The 17,985-nt window shown below is 36.5% G+C and overlaps 1 protein-coding gene across 1 annotated transcript in view; it reads right to left on the reverse strand.

Moving 5' to 3' along the window:
• The window catches only part of INPP4B (inositol polyphosphate-4-phosphatase type II B), an 851,446-nt gene that overhangs the window by 696,756 nt on the left and 136,705 nt on the right, over nucleotides 1-17,985 (reverse strand). The window contains exon 2 of the mRNA XM_061142404.1: nucleotides 7,273-7,335. The gene's annotated coding sequence lies outside the window, so the exon portion shown is untranslated. The remainder of the gene's footprint in view (nucleotides 1-7,272; nucleotides 7,336-17,985) is intronic.

Below are 17,985 nucleotides of genomic sequence, written 5' to 3' on the forward strand. Positions count from 1 at the left end.
TCTGCGTGAAACTGTCAGCATCTCCACCTCAAAAGACTTCACATACATCTGAGTCACTGAACTATTCCCAAAGGTGAAGAAAGGGACAGACTGAAGACAGACGCCCCAGTCACATGCCATCCCTGACTCCCTGACGGAGGGGTAAGTACTGCAAGTGCGGAATGTACTGTAATGGTGGAGCAAGCCGTGTGCTTCTGCACCAGGTTCAACGTTGCAAGTGCTTTAACTGAATGAACATCTGGCTAGTAACATACCTTCCATGTATCAACAGCACCTACTCCATGTGAAGAAATGACATGGGTCAAGTAACAGCAGCATGATTTCATATGCTTGCCCCATCACCTACAAGCATAACTAGAGTAACAACCACATGCTTGGGGGAAAACCTTGGTTAAGTCTTTTTCACTGGTAGTTCTAAAACAGGAATGTAACAAGAAACTTGCTGATAATCTCTTAAACCAATAGTTCTCAAATATAACAACTTCAATATGAAAGGAATTATTTCCTTAGCCTATGTACTAGTCAAGTTAGCCCCCTCACTGAACCAACTAAAGATATTTTAAATCTTAGAAGTGATAAGGGTGTATCTTCTACATTAGTATTTTCTTTGATAAAACTGGCTTCAGGAAAGGAAATGTTTTCACAGTTCTCTTTTCCAACTTTTGCTAAGGTGTTTTTTAACATGCTCTGAAAGCAGAATTTTTCCAAAAAAGTTGTTCCAAATGGGAATTGTTGTACCAAATAATCATTTAAAAATCTACTTCATGCTTGGTCAACTCATAGCCAATCACCTAAGACTGAATTTCAACTGATAACTAAAATTCAACAGATTATTCTGAATCTTCCTGGTAATGTGAATCTCATTTCACCAAATAATAACTGCATTATTTAAAATAATGAATATGTAATAGTATCTACTGAACACTGGCCCATACTATAATTTATAGTTAATGGCTGGAAAAAAGAATATTTGTGATACTGTAAACTGCTATCTTAAGGATTCAGCAATCATATGTATTATAATTCATGAAAAATAGCATATAGCATTCTTTTCATATTTCTAGATTGTCTTTGTCAACTGGTGAGCAAACATGCATAATGCGCTTTCAGTTCAGTTCAGTTCAGTCGCTCAGTCGTGTCCGACTCTTTGCGACTGAACTGAACTGAACTGGAAGAGTATTATGGGTGTTTGGCATCTATCAAAATGTTCTGAGTATCTTGCAATAAAAGAGCGCAGATCCAGGAAAGTTTAGACATTACTAAGGAAACAGTGCACAGATGTGGATGCTGAAAAATTAATACCACACCATCTTCTGATAGGTTGTAGCTCCAAAAATGCTCCTACACAAACAGAATGAAACATGCCAGAGCACAAACACCCATGCCATCGCAGCATAAATGAATCATAAGGCGTTAAAGCAGAAATGTCAAGCTCTGGCATCAGGTCCAATGTCTGACAAATTCCTCAGCCTCACACATGTGTCTTCATGCCACCTTGTTGGTTGAGAGAATACCAGAAGCAAAAGTAACCTGCCCAAGTATCATATGTTGAGGCATATAGATGTAATCTAGAAAAATGGTACTGATGAACCTATGTTCAGGGCAGGAACAGAGACACAGATGCAGAGAATGAACTCATGGACACAGTGGGGTAAGGGAAAGGGTAGGGCGAATTGCGAGAATAGCACTGACATGTGTCATGTGTAAAATAGATAACTAGCGGGAAGCTGTCATGTAGCACAGGGAATTCAGCCTGGGGCTTTCTGATGACCTGGAGGGCTGGGATGAGGGGGAGGGGGGCTCAAGGGGAGGGGGCGTGTGTGTGTGTGTATCTGATTCACGTTGCTGTGCAGCAGAAACCAACACAACAGTGTAAAGCAATTCTCTTCCAATTAAAAATACATTTAAAAAAAAAAAGAAAAAATGGTAACCTGTCACATGTGAACAAAAACCAGTTGAAAAATAATGTTTAAATGTTATACAGTGTTTTATCTTCCTCACATCTCAAAATATTTTTTAAACTTGCAAAATGAATATTTACTATTCTCAGATAAGCTGTTCTAATCAGGTACCAATTTTGTTACAATTTAAGGCCACAGGAACCCTAGGAGGTTGCTGCTGACATCTAGCGGCATAATTTTTAAATGCTTTAAAAACATACATCCAGAGAAAGAAAGGGACAAACATACTCCTACATGAAACCAAAAAGAGAAAATGTTAGTCGCTCAGTCATGTCCGACTCTTTGCGACACCATGGACTGCAGCCCACCAGACTCCTCTGGCCATGGAATTCTCCAGGCAAGAGTACTGGAGTGGATTTCCAATTCAGTCATCAAATCAGTGAACACAGTAGATAAATATTAAGTTGACTGAGGTGGCAAATTATAATATGACTTTTTTCCCAATTGATTTTGATGTAAGATATGCAATAGGTAGTGTCCTTATAGACCAGTGTTTTGCTCTTAGGCAAAAGTGCCCTGATTGAGTAGCTTGGGTTAGAGTTTTCTCCAGTGGCATGTGCAAAGAGGCACAAAGCCGACAGGTAATTGAATTTGTGCAACCTCTGAATTAGGCAACCTCCCTTTGATGAAGGAAACGTATTTCAACAGTTGAAAATTATTTGCTTTATAAATTAGAATATTTGATTTTATGTATTATTCACATTGAAAAGATATCATAAAGGGAGAGAAAGTTCTTAAGTTAGTCCTGATTAATATAAAACACTGCTAAATTATAATCCTCATAGTACAAAGGAATCTTTGAGCCTTTTTTTTAATTGGAGGGTAACTGCTTTACAACGGTATGTTAGTTTCTGCTGTACAACATGAATCAGCTATGCATATACCCTCCCTCTTGAACCTTTTAAATATTCTTTCAGTGAGTATCTTAGAGATGCAAGAATTTCACTTCTTCAAAGCCTGTCTACTTCACTCACAAGTGGGAGTAAAAGTGGGCCACAGAAGAACCTTCTTTCACAATCACACCAAAGGAAAAGAAAGTCCCATGTCAGTGTGTACCTTTACACAAAATAAAAAAGTTGTATAATGTACGTATACATACATGCATAAATACATGCACACAAGGGAGCTATTATACAGCAATATTCATAAATCAGTGACAGTGTGACAGATAGTGTATCTAGGTTACTTGACAGAGTAAATATGGGTTAAGGAAGAGAAATAGTTGTAGCATGATGAGGAACTCAGACAGCTCCATAAAGAGCAGTTTTAAGGTTATACAGGCTTTGGAATAAGGAAGAAAGAAGACTGGGCATTTCAAATGGAGTTTCCAGCATAAGGAAAGACAGGAATGTTTAGGGTATAGCGTGGAGGAAGAGAGAAACAATCACGGTAAGAAACATAGGTGGGGAAACAATGCAAGAATGTGAACATTCATAGAAGACAATTCTATGGTTTCTATAGGGCTTCCCTGGCGGCTCAGCAGTAAAGAATCCACCTGCCAATGCAGGAGACCTGGGTTTGATCTCTGAGTTGGGAAGATCCCTCAAAGAAGGAAATGGCAACCCACTCCAGTATTCTTGCCTGGAAAATCCCATGGACAGACAAGCTTGGTGGGCTTCAGTCCATGGGGTCTCAAAGAGTCAGACATAGCAAGTGAACAATAATAACAAATGGCTTCTATATGACTATTCCATTAACACTATACATGGGCGTTTTCTTTAGTTTAAAAAAGATAGAGTATCTGCTGAATCTAATTCTCAGAAGAGTAAAGAGTACCAAGAACTTCAGCAAATAACAAAACTCATTTTTAAGAAAAGGTAAATTCATAGAAATTATCATCTCTTCCTTATGTAAATTCACCTTTCAGAATTACTTTTTAATCACTTCTCCATGAAGGTGTTCAATGATTTATTCTTTGACTTTCAGTTTAAATTCTCTTCAGGAGATGACTGTCTGATGTTACAGTTCTATTTCTATAAAGCACTGTGTCTGTTGTCCATGCATTAGTCAAAGCATCACAACAATTACATCACCACTTTCATCACACATGTAGAGGTATTTCGAACTTTCATTGTGATTCATGGCCTTTAATTGATTGATCAACCTGCAAATCTGATGCTTTACTTGCCATTGTTACTTAACAGTAGTTTGCAATAAATAATATAAAATATAATTGTAATAAGCTCTTAAAATATCAAAAGAATTTTATCCTTTAAAAAATGTCAACATGTATTATATCAACAGAATTTCTATTCTACAGACAATAATAATAGACCACAATGAAACCAATCTCTAAGCAATATATTTATCACTTATTTCTTAGTGCCCTAGAGCATAAATAATGCTGTACACTAGCCTTATGATAGTTTATTTTTGATTCTCAAAAAATGCATTTATATTAAGCCAAGATTTCAACCTATTTATAGACAATAGAGTACATCAAAAAATTGCTGAGTCCTTAATATCCCATTTCACTTTCCCATAGGGAAGTTAAATGTGTATGAGACTAATATTTAATATTCCTACATAATATAAATAAATTATAAGCATCAAATTTTCCTAACTGAAACTCAATCTATCTTGAGGACATATAAACCTGTTTAAAATGGAACAGAATAACAGTCTTTATTTTTGTGCATAATCTCACTAGGTACAGAGAAGGGTATTTTAACCTGACTAGGTAAAGTTGTCTCTATTTGGGAATTAAGAACACTGTAACCAACAGACATCTGAGACTTTAATAATAAAACACTACATGAAAAGTTACTTTTAAACCCTTTTTTTAAAAGTCAAATGTAGAACTTTCAGGTATTTGCACACACAAAAGTGCCTGCCAGCCCAATAGATTGCTCTCCAAGCCCCATTGCCAGAGTTAATGGTACTCAAAATGAGTGTGTTAGTCATCACGCGCAACTGAGAAAAGTTGAATGGCCCCATTTGTCCAAAAATAACAGCTTTACTAATATGCCTTGAACTTGTACTATTTAAACATTGAAATTGAAATGCATATATCCCATTTAGGATAATAGAGACAGAGCATCAGAACATTACCACTCTTTGCCTTATTAACAGGAATTTTTTATAAAGTTGCAAACACCCCTATTTCAATGGGTCCAAAGGACCAACCTAGTAAGGCGATGACATGAACACCATTTCTCCCACCCTAGTTTCTCCTTCACACCCCACTCCCAGCCTCCACACAAACACCAGTATCCTATAGCATAATCTCTTCGGGAGCATTATCAGAGCAAAGTACTTGGACTGCCAACATACAGAACTGGTCCAATTTTATTTGCACATTGGGAAGAAGCAAATTTTGTTACTCCAGGTACACAATGCTGGACATTCTGCCACATTAATGGGAATTTCCCTCCTTCGCCTCACCTTTTTCTTGATTACATTCAGTTTGAAGTAAGTTTATCCCTATCTTAAATAAATGAAATAAAAGTCTAATAAGATTGAATGTATTAGTATATACATACCTTTGGAAAAAAGAAACATTTCACATGAGTGCATCCTGGGTAGTCTGTGCATCCTCTCTTCATCCTTATTTTCATTATAAAGGGCGTGGACCCTTGACCCTCTTCATTATCTCCATCTCAGCGTGTTTCCTTCTCTGTCTCACTGTGTCATCTTCCATTAATGCCCTCTCAGTCAGCAGTTTTCTACCCTCCATATCCCTATGCTTATATCACAGTGCTCAGCTTCAACCACTTCTATATACTGTCTAGATATCAATTTTTATTATAATGCTCTTCTTGAGGAGTCACAGTTAATATTTTTGATAAAGCAAAACTTCAACTGATTTCATTAGCCATTAAAAAATACCTTACAGTTTGATTTAACACTTTAGTATAGAGTGCCTACAATCACAAATCTCCATTAGAGGAGAGAAGCTACTTCCTTAAAGAGTTTATGCCTCCCTTGAAGCATTAACTAAAGCCAGAAATAAACAGAAACACCCCAGTTTGTAATTCAAACTAGCAATTTATTTTTGCTCCACTGCAAATTAAAGTTCAGAGCCTAGTTTTTGGCTGATGTCCATTCAATTCAAAGGCTTCCTTTGTTTCAGCACTCATTTTTTTTTAGGAATTCATCAATTTGTCAAAAACAGAACCCAATTGGTTCCAATTAGTATGCAACCTATTATACATTTCAACAAATCCAGTATGTCTGTTCATATATATAAAGTGACATCATATCTTCACAGTTATATAAGTAGATAATACAGATAGATGACTTTAGTTCCCATCATAATTCTAACCTTCTCAACACTTTCTAGTAAAAATTCTTTTGAGACAGGAGTTTTATTCATGAAACATACATTTTATATATGCATCTATGCTCTGCTTTGTTTATGCATATATGTCATTAGAATATTTGCCTGAGCGTTCACATTCTAGGGCCCACGTATGTAAATAAATCACACTCAGTTGGAAAATTTAGCAACTAAACATGCAATCTGTTGAGTATAATCAGGCATGCTATTCAACAACTGCATGATATAATTCAGTCTTTCCAAAGAAAATATATGCTTTGCATAAGAGTGTCTCCATCAAACTCGATGAAGTTTTTCCAGGAATTTGTACTAAAATTTTTTTGCCTATTCCAGAAACAATATATTAAACCATCTGACTAATGCTTAAATAAAAAGAAAATCTTATAAAATATTTACTAATTCTCATTGTTCATTATTTGTAAATATGATACACTAATTGGAGTTATTTCCAAACAAATAGAGTACAACAGCATTCTCCGATCTCTTTGGCACCAGGGACCAAAGATTTTGTGGAAGACAATTTTTCCCATGGAGGGCGGGAGTGGTTTGGGGATGATTCGAGGGCATTATATTTATTGTGCTCCTATGAGAATCTAATGCTGCCACTCATCTGACAGGAAGTGGAGCTCAGGCAGTAATGTGGGTGATGGGGAGCGACTTTGCTAATTTGCCCACCACTTACTCCTGCTGTGCAGCCTGGTTCCGAACAGACCACAGACCAGCATCTGTCCATGGCCCAGGGTTTGGGGACAGTCAAGATCCTACCCACCCATTTAAACAAATCCAAGTATAGTGTCAGAAAATTAATCATTATCCACAATGCATTAAGCTAATATATATTTTAAAATTTACCATCTACTTCCTCAACATGATGATCATCAAAAATCATTCCTTCTACTTTTCAGATAATGATTTACTTTTCTGGTTGATTATCCAACAGCTAAAACAAGGAATCAAGAAAAAACCAACTAGTTGAATGCATCAGTGTTAAACAGACTGAAAAAATATATATCAATTCAAAATAAGCATTACCTTGTTCTGATTTTTCATGAAGTATAGCAAATCTCTTGCCAGGCAACACCATTTCTTTGGGTTCTGTGGGCAAAAAGAAGAGAGATTAATAAAAAAAACCTTTCTTTTCACTCTATAAATGCTTAAAGAAGATTTATTAGTAATAAAGGTCAGAGAAGAAAATCATTTAACAAAATATTCAGCTCCATTCAGCAGCTGCCTTGGGAACCACTTGCTTTAAATGCCAAGTAATTTCCCCAAAGGTCCCCTCTCCCCTGCAGCTGAGAGCATGGGTGACTGCTGCAGATCCTCAGCCCTGTTTTCTTTGCCTGCCTCTCTTTTCTCACATGGGAACAAGACCAGCACTCCAACAAGGAAAAGCAATAGCTTCAATCATTTCTAAAGATAAGATGTAATCCATGTTGAGACAGAACATTTACTTGGAACATAACAGACTGAAATGGAATTTGCAATTATCTAAACTTAGTTTCCTCCCTCCCCTAGTGAGGAGGGCTTTTAAAATGTTCACACAAGTTTGGGTGTTTTCCTATTATGCCTTTCCACAAAAATGATAAAGCGAGATATTGTTGGGATGACTCAGTAAATAATTGCAGATTGCCCTCCTTATGAGCCGCAATTTCAGGGTTTTTCTATGCTGCTCCGAGAAGGAAAGTACTTGATAGGAGTCAAAAGTTATGAAAATATATCTTATTCCCTCCCTTAGCATATAACCATCTTGAGGAGTGTCCCATAAAAGATTTTATTGCATCATTATCTGAATGTTCAGATTGCAGGATAAGAAATTCAAGTCTGAGCAATAGTTCTCCAAAAAGAACTGTCACATAGGTAAGAATTTTAAAATCTCGCCTTAAGAAAGTTATTTGAAGAAACATTAACAGTTAAAAGCAATGTTGATTAATTGACTGTAACAGTCATTAGAAGAACAATCATATAATTGCAATCACCACATCTTACTAGCTGTGTGAATTTAGGGAAGGGAATGAAACTCTATAAACCTACTTTTCTCATCTGTAATATCGGAATGATAATTCTTCCTACTTCATAGAATTGATAGATAAATAAACAAGACAAGTACATAGAAAAGACACAGACCTAATGAATGTTAGTCAATATAATTATGAACATCATTATTACTATTATTTTTTTCAGTAATTTTTATTAGTTGGAGGCTAATTACTTTACAATACTGTAGTGGTTTTTGCTATACATTGACAAGAATCAGCCATGGATTTACATGTGTTCCCCACCCTGAACCCCCCTCCCACCTCTCTCCCTATTCCATCCCTCTGGGTCGTCCTAGTGCACCAGCCCCAAGCACTTATCTCATGCATCCAACCTGGACTGGCGATCTGTTTCACACTTGATAATATACATGTTTCATTGTTCTCCTTTTAAAAAAATCTTGCAACCCTTTTGAAAATCACTGCCCTAGTGAGCCACATGTTGGAATGATTAAAATCATACCATACTGGATAGTTCTTAATTTGTTGATTTATTAATCAGTCAATGAGGGCAAAGGAAATAGAGTTGTTTTAGGACTTTGGGCAGGTAAGGGAAAAAGATTAAGTTGCATTTCAAGAGGATGAGTAAGCTGTCACTCCCCTGCAGTAGCTTCCCTTGACTTTGCTGAGGATTTTAATTTAAAGATGTCCTCCAAGAAACTGGGATACTTCAAGATTCACTTATAGCAGCTGACCCTTGTCTACTCTTGTGAATACTCAATTCAATTAAAAAAAACACCATGTGAGGCCCTACTGCAATCAATACATTTTAGAGAAACCATTATAAACAAAAAGGACTCAAGAAAAACACTGTCAAGTGGAGGAAATTTGTAGACAATTATTTCAAGCAATTCATGAAAATACCGTCATTAAACAGTATAAAATGTGCTGAAGCAGCAGAAAAAATTGAACAGATATTATGCAGTCAGGAAAGGGTAATTTTAAAAGCAATTATAAAATCATATGGTATCACTTATATGTGAAATCTAAAAAAAATGATACAAATGGTCTTATTTACAAAACAGAAACAGATTGACAGAGGAAACAAATTTATGGTTATCAAAGGGAAGGTATAGGGGATAAATTAGGAGTTTGAGATTAACATATACACACTGCTATATATAAAATAAACAAGGACTTACTGCACAGAGAACTCTATACAATAATCTGTAATAACCTATATGGGAAAGGAATCTAAAAAAGAATAGATATATGTATATTCACAACTAAATCACTTTGCTGTATACTGAAAACTACACAACATTGTAAATCAACTAAATTCCAATATAAAATAAAAATTTGAGAAAGAATAATAATCTTTAAAAAATCAGTCAGAATAACTGAACTGATGTACACCGACTGACCATCAGTCCTACTTGGTCCACAAAATTTTTACAAGAGAGAAGGACTTGGAAAGACTGAGTCTGGCAGACAGATTAAGTGCAAATGTAAGTTAAGATGACATTATACAGAGTCAACACCAATCTAATATGACTGGTGTCCTTATAAGATGAGATACAAAAATATACACACAGACAGGAGAATACCACATGAAGACAAAGACACAGAGAGAGATGGCCATGTAACTAGGAAGGCAGAGATGTGCCTGCAATCCAAGGAATACAAGGATTGTAGGCAACAACAGAAGCTGAGAAAGTCATGGAACAAATGACCCTCTAGCGCTTTTAGATACACCATTGCCCTACTGACTAGGTCCTATTGACTTTGGACTTCTAGCCTTCAGAACTGTGAGAGAATAAATGTTTCCTGTTCCAAGCCACCCAGATCATGGTAGTTTGTCCCAGCAGCCCCAGGAAATGAATGTAGCATCTTTTGAGCCAATAAGACAGGCCTTTATCCATACCCTGATCACCTGAGACTTAAAAAAAAAACAAAAAAAAACTTATATTGATTCACCAAACGTAGTCTCAATTTAGAAATCAGAATACCCAGCTACATACAGAAAGGTGACTTAAACTTTATTTTTTTATCTTTTCTTTTTTCATTTAATTTTTAAGGGAGTAGGGCTTCCCTGGTGACTCAGTGGTAAACGATCTGCCTGCCAATACAGAAGACATGGATTCAATCCCTGGTCTGGGAAGATCCCCATTCTACAGGGCAACTAAACCCATGTGCCACAATGATTGAACCTGCGTTCTAGAGCCTGGGAGCTGCAACTACTGAAGCACCCAGGCCCTAGAGCCTCTGCTCTGCAACAAGAGAAGCCACTGCAATGAGAAGCCCTCATACCACAACTAGAAAGTAGCACCTGCTTGCCACAACTCGAGAAAAGCCCACACAGGAATTAAGACCAAGCACAGCCAAAAACACATACATAAAATTGTAATTTTTATGGGAGTATAGTGGATGCACAGTCTTGTGTTAGTTTCAGATGGACAGCAAAGTGAGTAAGTTACACATATACATATACCCACTCTTTCTTGGATTCTTTTCCCATATATGTCATTAGAGTATTGAGTAGAGTTCCCTGTGCTAAAATGTCTACCCAGCTATGCTATACAGTTGGTCCTTATTGGTTATCAATTTTATATATGGTAGTGAGTATATGACAATCCCAATCTTCCAGTATTCCCCCCTACCCCCTGGTAACTATAAGTTTATTTTCTACAACTGTACCTCTATTTCTGTTTTGTAGATAAGTTCATTTTTACCCTTTTTAAAGATCCCACATATAAGCAATATCATATGATTTGTGTCTTTCTCTAAATTGTCAAACCTCCATTGCTTGCTATAGTAGAAACCAACAGCCAGTGAAGAGGGTCCTCTATTGTTTCTGCGGGTCCTTCCTCCCCAGCCAGTCAACCTTGGTTCCAAGGCCTCTGGAACATGGGAGTGGAGTGAAAGAGGGGAGCTGGGGAAAGAAGTGGTCAGTGGAAAAGGAAAATTAACTTTCTGGTCACTGACCTAAGAGGGCTAGCATCTACTTAAAGCTGATTCCTAACCAATGGATGCTTTTCCAGGTTCAGTGACTTATCCCCCTTCTCCAATCACTGGGGACCTTTCTTTCATCTGTACAACCCTTGACAGGAGTCATACATCTCACTTTATCACTTATGACATGCACAACTCCAAGTGACACCTTTAGCTTCTATCTGCTGAGACCAGTTCAGCCTTGGGACAGTCTTTGGCGACAGGACCCGGACAGCCGCAGGGTGACTCTCTCACATTCAAGGCTCACATCTGCTCCACAGGGAACTCTGCAATGAACCCTGGGGAAATGGGCTAACCCCTTTGCAGCATCTCTCGCTTGCTCTACCATGAGCTATTCACAAGCTCATCTCCTGGCCTTTAGAATCATCAGAAATCAGTACTGTCTCCACTGCCACTTCCAAAACTTCAAGGGGTACACATTCAACTCTCACTGAGTCTCCTTGATGCATCTTTTTCTAGCACTAAGAGGGGAAATGTGGAGACGCTATTCAACCTACCTCCTTGTGGACATGTCTGCTGGAGCCTCAGCTCATATCAAAGAAATCTGCCTTTAATTTTCAGGTTCTCCACCCCTTTTGTATTAGGAATGTAGGGGTTATCTAACCAGCTTGAGGGAATTTATACAAGGTAATGTGCCTCATATATCACTTTGGTGTCTGATAGCTATTGCCTTAAGAGTTCAAAATTTTCCAATTTTATTTCCTGTGATATTAGTTTTCGCAATTTGAGCTTTAGAAGACCCGTAGGGGAAGCAGCTACATATTGCAAAATATGTTTACAGGAAATGCTACTCAAAGTTCTGTGGTGACCTCAATGGGAAGGAAATCTAAAAAGGAGTGGATATATGTATACATATGACTGATTCATTTGCTATACAGCAGAAAATAACACAACATCGTGAAGGAACTCTGATCCAATAAACAATTTAATTAAAAAAATGTCTACTGGATTTTTTTTTAAAGTTTCCTGAACATTCTGTGAATTTTACTTTGTTCTTAAATATAACTTCTCCTATTCAGTCAGGCAAAGTGTCTTATGGCTCCCTTATTCTGTCCCATTTGCTTTCTCGATGTCTATTCCTTCTGCTGGTGGTTCAATTCTTTCTTTTCAGCATCTTCCAAAGTTACCACCCTACCAAAGACTTAATGCCAACTTCTCCAGAAAGTGATCCCTCAGATACTTTGAACTCTGCTGATTTCTTCATTATTTGACCCTGTATAGCAATTATAATAAATGCCTATAATTTATATTGCTTTCTTGGGTTGTCTTGTGTTCTCATGTCTTCCCAACTATATTTTAAATTCCTAAAAGATTGTCAGGAACTTGCACCTCTTGTCTATTCCCTTCAGTGCTTAATTCAATATTCAGCACATGTGAAGGAGAGTCCTAATAAGGACACAGCCACTTGTATGTATTAAATATCTATTTATAAATATTAAGAGAAGTAACTTGTGTAGCATAAGTATCTCACCAGGGTCTTTGACAGACATTGCATAACATCCTTACTGTTGCATAAAATTTAAAGAACATTTGAACAAATATGTCAGATAGGAAAGAGGCAGAGGGAGGTAATAAATGAGAGAGAATAAGGCCATCTTATAACAAAGATGCTATTATTTTGAAATAGATCTACATTAAAGATTTTGCATTTTTCTATGTCTGACTCCACCTTTCTACCACCGGTAGCATTTTCTCTACCTAAGGATTAGGAATGTCAGAAGATAAATAAAAGGGTTACCCTGGTGGTATTAGTGATAAAGAACCTGCCTGCCAATGCAGGAGACAAAAGAGGCACAGGTTTGATCCCTGGGTCAGGAAGATCTCCTGGAAAAGGGAATCACTTCCCACTCCAGTATTCTTGCCTGGAGAAGTCCATGGACAGATGAGTTGGGTGGGCTACAGTCCATAGGGTCACAAAGAGTTGGACATAACTGAAGCATGTTAGCATGAATGCATACAATATAGAAAAAACAAAGATGTTTAGAGTTTAACATCCAAAAAGAATTCTGGGTCCAAAGCAAGAAAACAGTATTGTACATCAAGTTTTCCTTAGAGAAACCAGGATCTTTAAAAACACGTTAGTTACCATTAATGCAGTAGAACCACACCTAGAGAAACAGAACACAGAGTTCTGCAATACTAAGAGTAGAGAAAATGTATGGTATGATGTAAATGAGAAGGAAAACTATCCGGGCTCAAGAGCTGTATGGAGTAGAAGACAGAAGAGGGGGTCAAACGCTGAGTCATTATTTTCCTTGTCTAAGTTTAAACCCCACATGAACATGGTCATAGGAGCTTCTGGACTAACAGACTACTTTTCAGGGCACAGACTGGAGAGAACGCTGAGAAAACCAGCATTCTGCATTAACACAACATAGAGGCAATTAGGGGGCTTTAGAGGAGGGAGAGAAATGTCTAAAGCCATGAACCGGGGACTTCCCTGCTGGCTCAGTGGTTAAGACTCTGCACTTCCACTGCAGAGGGTGCCAGTTTGATTCCTGGTCAAGGGACTCAGATCCCACGTGCTGCATGAAATGCGCCCCCAAAGTTTACAAAAATAAAATTAAACAAGAAAAAACTCCAGTATTCATCTAAAAGGGATGCAAAGAGATAACAGAGAATGGAAGACAGTGTCTAAAGAGATAAAAGGCTCAGATTTCCTCAAAACTCATAAGAGTTGTAAAACTTCAGATTCAAGAAGCCCCAGAAGTCTTGAGCATAATAAATAAAATAAGGATAAAAAGAAAAAACAGACATGAACCTGAGACAGAATCCCATTATCCCATAACCAATGTATGGTGCCCCAGGGAGACTGAAGCTCCCAAGAACCCTGAGCAGGGGACACAGGAGTCCTAGGTGGGCATGGCCCCCATACTACATTCACCCAAAATGAGATCATAAGAGGCCCATTGCGCCCCACAGTCACAATGCCATAGGGGAAGAGAAGAAGAAAAGAAAAAGAGTCTAAAAGCACTGACCATTGACCCAAAGGTTGTCTGGGTCATCCACCCTCAAGAAAAAGGAACCAAAAGGTATCAGGTACAATGGCATCATTTTTCAAATGAGAAAACTAAAGACCAGAGTGGCAGACACTTACTCAAGAGTATGACTCACGTGAGGACCGAGCAGAGGCAATAATTGCCATTTTTATAGCACCTTCTGAAATGCTACCACATCTTCCTACATTCTCACCTGGAGTCCAGTTTTTCTTCTTATTATACATATCAATTAATGCTGCTATTCAGTTAATATTTTAAAATAAAAATTTCAATTACACGTTTAAATAAAAATAATAATTAGAGACGGTAATTTTAAATCCATTTTCTTTAATGGGAAATGAAATAGATTTAAAATTAAAATAATAAATTTTGAGTTTGCAGGAAAAAACATTAGATAATTTAATTACTAAATTTAGCAAGATTACTGAATTAGGGTCACTGTATAAAAATAAAATTGTAATACCATGTGACAAGAAACAAACCAAAAATAGGAATTATACTTTATTAAAATAGAATTAAAAACCTCACATACCTGGAATAAACCTAACAAAAGATGTTTATGATCTTTATACCAAAAACTCACAAAACATTACTTAGAGAAAATAAAGCAAACTAAAAGACTGAAAGACTCCATATAATAAGGATATCAATTTTCCCCCAATTAATCCATGCATTCAGTACATTCAAAATCAAAATCCTAGTAGCTTTTTTTATCTTAAATTTTATGAGCCAAAATTTATACAGGATTGCAAAGGGCCAAGATTAGCCAAGGCAATATTAATGAAAAAAAACTGGAGATATCAAACTTCTTGTGAAACTTTTGCAATTAAAAGTGTGTAATTGGTACAAAAGCAAACAGATATATGGAATGAAAGAGAGTCCAGAAATAAACCTACACGAAACATAAAAATTAATTATACAAGTAAATTATGGCAAGTTTGACAATGTGGAGCTGTGGTAAGAAGGCAACCTCTTTACTAAATCATACTGATTGAATTATATATCCATTTGTGATGAAAAGTGAATCTTAATTCCAACATACAAAATTCTGTTTCAGAAGGTTTTGTATCTAAATGTAGATGATAAAACAATAAAGCTTTTAGAAGAGAATAGCCTTCCCTTTGGGGTAGACAATGGTTCTTATAAAGCATGGAAGTGGTAACCATAAATGGAAAACACTGTAAGTTTGACAATATTAAAATTAAGAACTTGTGTATAGAAATATTGAACAACTATGTTATGTACCAGAAACTAACATAGTGCTGTAGGTTCATAATAATTAAAAACAAAGAAACAAATTCATAGGAAAAGATCAGATTTGTGGCTACCAGAGGTGCAGCGTGGGAGGAGGGATTGAATGTAGTCGAAAGGTACAGGCATCCAAAGGACAGCAGCTGGAGACAGAACATCGGTGTTTTTCCCTGGAACACAAGCCATTTCCCTTATTTTTAACATATAACATTCCTTCTCAAATTGCTCATTCATTGTTGACTTCGTTTAATACAAAGGAATCTTGCATAAAATGCATGCATATTCCATTTTAAAACATATTTGCATATCTCACAGTACATATGTTTGAGAAAAAAAGTTTAATTTGGGCTCTGTCAGCCGGGAAACACCTGGAGCTGATTTTAAGTATTAAGCCTGACCTTTGACATTTTCTTTTGCAAATACTAAAATTGCTACCAACTGGATCCATTTCTAATTTCCTCTTGCTTACTATTTTATGAAATAATTATTTCAGACAAGAAAAACACAAACAAAACAAAGGTTTAGAATTGTAGGTTTTTAGAAGTGTCTGCATTTAAATTTTGGAAAGAAAATATAAATATAAAAGAAGAAACACAATTAATACATTTGTATGTGTCTGCAAGCAAAAGATAGAAAAGTCTTTTTCAACTCTGAATTATAATTATACATAGTTAAGTATCAATAATGAAAAACTACAAAGGTAATAATAATCAGGCCCAGGCATTTGAAAGATATGCTTAATCTATGCCAGAGGAAAGGCAGAAATAAAACAGTAACAAAAAAGCTATATGCCATGTTTAAAACATACAAAAGACTGAATACTGGGAGTAATTAAATTTGACCCTTTCGTTTTTTAATATTTTAACTTTTTTCAGTTGATGAAAACCGTCTTCTCTAAATGATATACTTTAATTTCACTGATAATTTAATTTACCTAATCTTAAATTTTCACTTAACTATTGTTTATTCAAATAAATGATCAAAATATTTCCCCATAGGCAATTTAGCAAGAAAATAGACTTTTTGAACATTATTTTTAAAATTCAAGTTTCGAAGTAGAAGTACCTTATTATTATCATTATTGAGAATGCAAAAAAATAAACATTCAGTGTCATCAAATATAAATCAGGCATTGTTCTGAATCGCAGTCTTTTACATTTAACACAGACAACAATTTTAACTTCTAGGTACACTATTGTCCCATTTGATAGATGCGGAAACTGAAGATAGCTTGGTTATTGGAAGTTACCTGAGCCACAGAGCTAGTCAGCAAAAGCAGGATTTGAAGGCTGGTAGCTGTCACCAATCCCATTCCCTTGACTGTTCCACAGATAATGTATCTCTGATATTGAATATTTCCAGTGAGTTCCCATTACTAAACAAATATTCTATCCTTAAGGTCTTAATATTTAAATATATTATTACTACAAAGCTTCTCATTGTATTCTATATGTATGTTGTATAAAAACTTTCTGTGTATATCTTTGCCATTTTTTGCATTTTTCATGTCTTCATTAGAATTGTAAACAAATTATACTTTGAATTTAAAGCACTATCTCCTAAGAGTTTAAAGCAATTTGCATATATCTTGCCACTTATATTTAAACACAGATAAACATTCAGCACTTGTCTCTGAATTGAGTTTTATATATTTTATTGTATATTTTCCCATCTTTTATCTCACGCTGTTACCAAAGTCAAATTCTTAGACTCTAGGCCCTTTATTATCAAAGGGTGGTTCATAAACCAGCAGACTCTCCATGTCCCGAGAGTTTGTTAGAAATACAGAATGCCAGGCACCACACTAGTCCAGCAGAAAACCAACAAGAACCTCAGGTGATTTCCAGGAATATTAAAGTTTAAGAAACTTGCGTTAGATAGTATATTCTTTTAAACTGAAGGCTTCCTTAATCCATGTGCATCTGTGTCTGTGTGTGTGACTGTGAGTGTGTGTGTGTGTGTGTGCTCAGCCATGTCCTACTCTCTGCAACCCCATGGACTGTAGCCCAGCAGGCTCCTCTGTCCATGGAATTTTCCAGGCAAAAATACTGGAGTGGGTTGCATTTCCTTCTCCAGGGGATCTTCCCAACCCAGGGATCAAACCCACCTCTCCTGGGTCTCCTGCATTGGCAGGCAGATTCTTTACCACTGTGCCACTTAGAAAGCCCTTCTTAATCCTTGCTTCAGCTAATTTATTTCTGTAGATTTTGTGAAAGATACTCATCAATTTTATTACTAAGTGTTTTGGTCTGTTAAAATTAATATTGAAGGCTTCACTATCTCTATCAGCTTTATCGCCTGCAGTGTTATTGAATTTTACTGAATTAACTCTTGAGGACTTAAAACACAAGGTTCCTTTCTACGGCTGTCTGTAAAATTATCTGTTTGCAAGGTGTTATATCCCCTACAAGTGACTACAAATGCCATCAAGAGGAAACAGATAGGCAGAGCTGACATGCTTTAGCTCTGGTATGTAGCCTTGTAAATGTCTAAGAGGGTTCTTAAATTAA

The sequence above is a fragment of the Dama dama genome, chromosome 5 (genome assembly GCF_033118175.1).
Source record: "Dama dama isolate Ldn47 chromosome 5, ASM3311817v1, whole genome shotgun sequence".
NCBI lineage: Eukaryota > Metazoa > Chordata > Mammalia > Artiodactyla > Cervidae > Dama > Dama dama.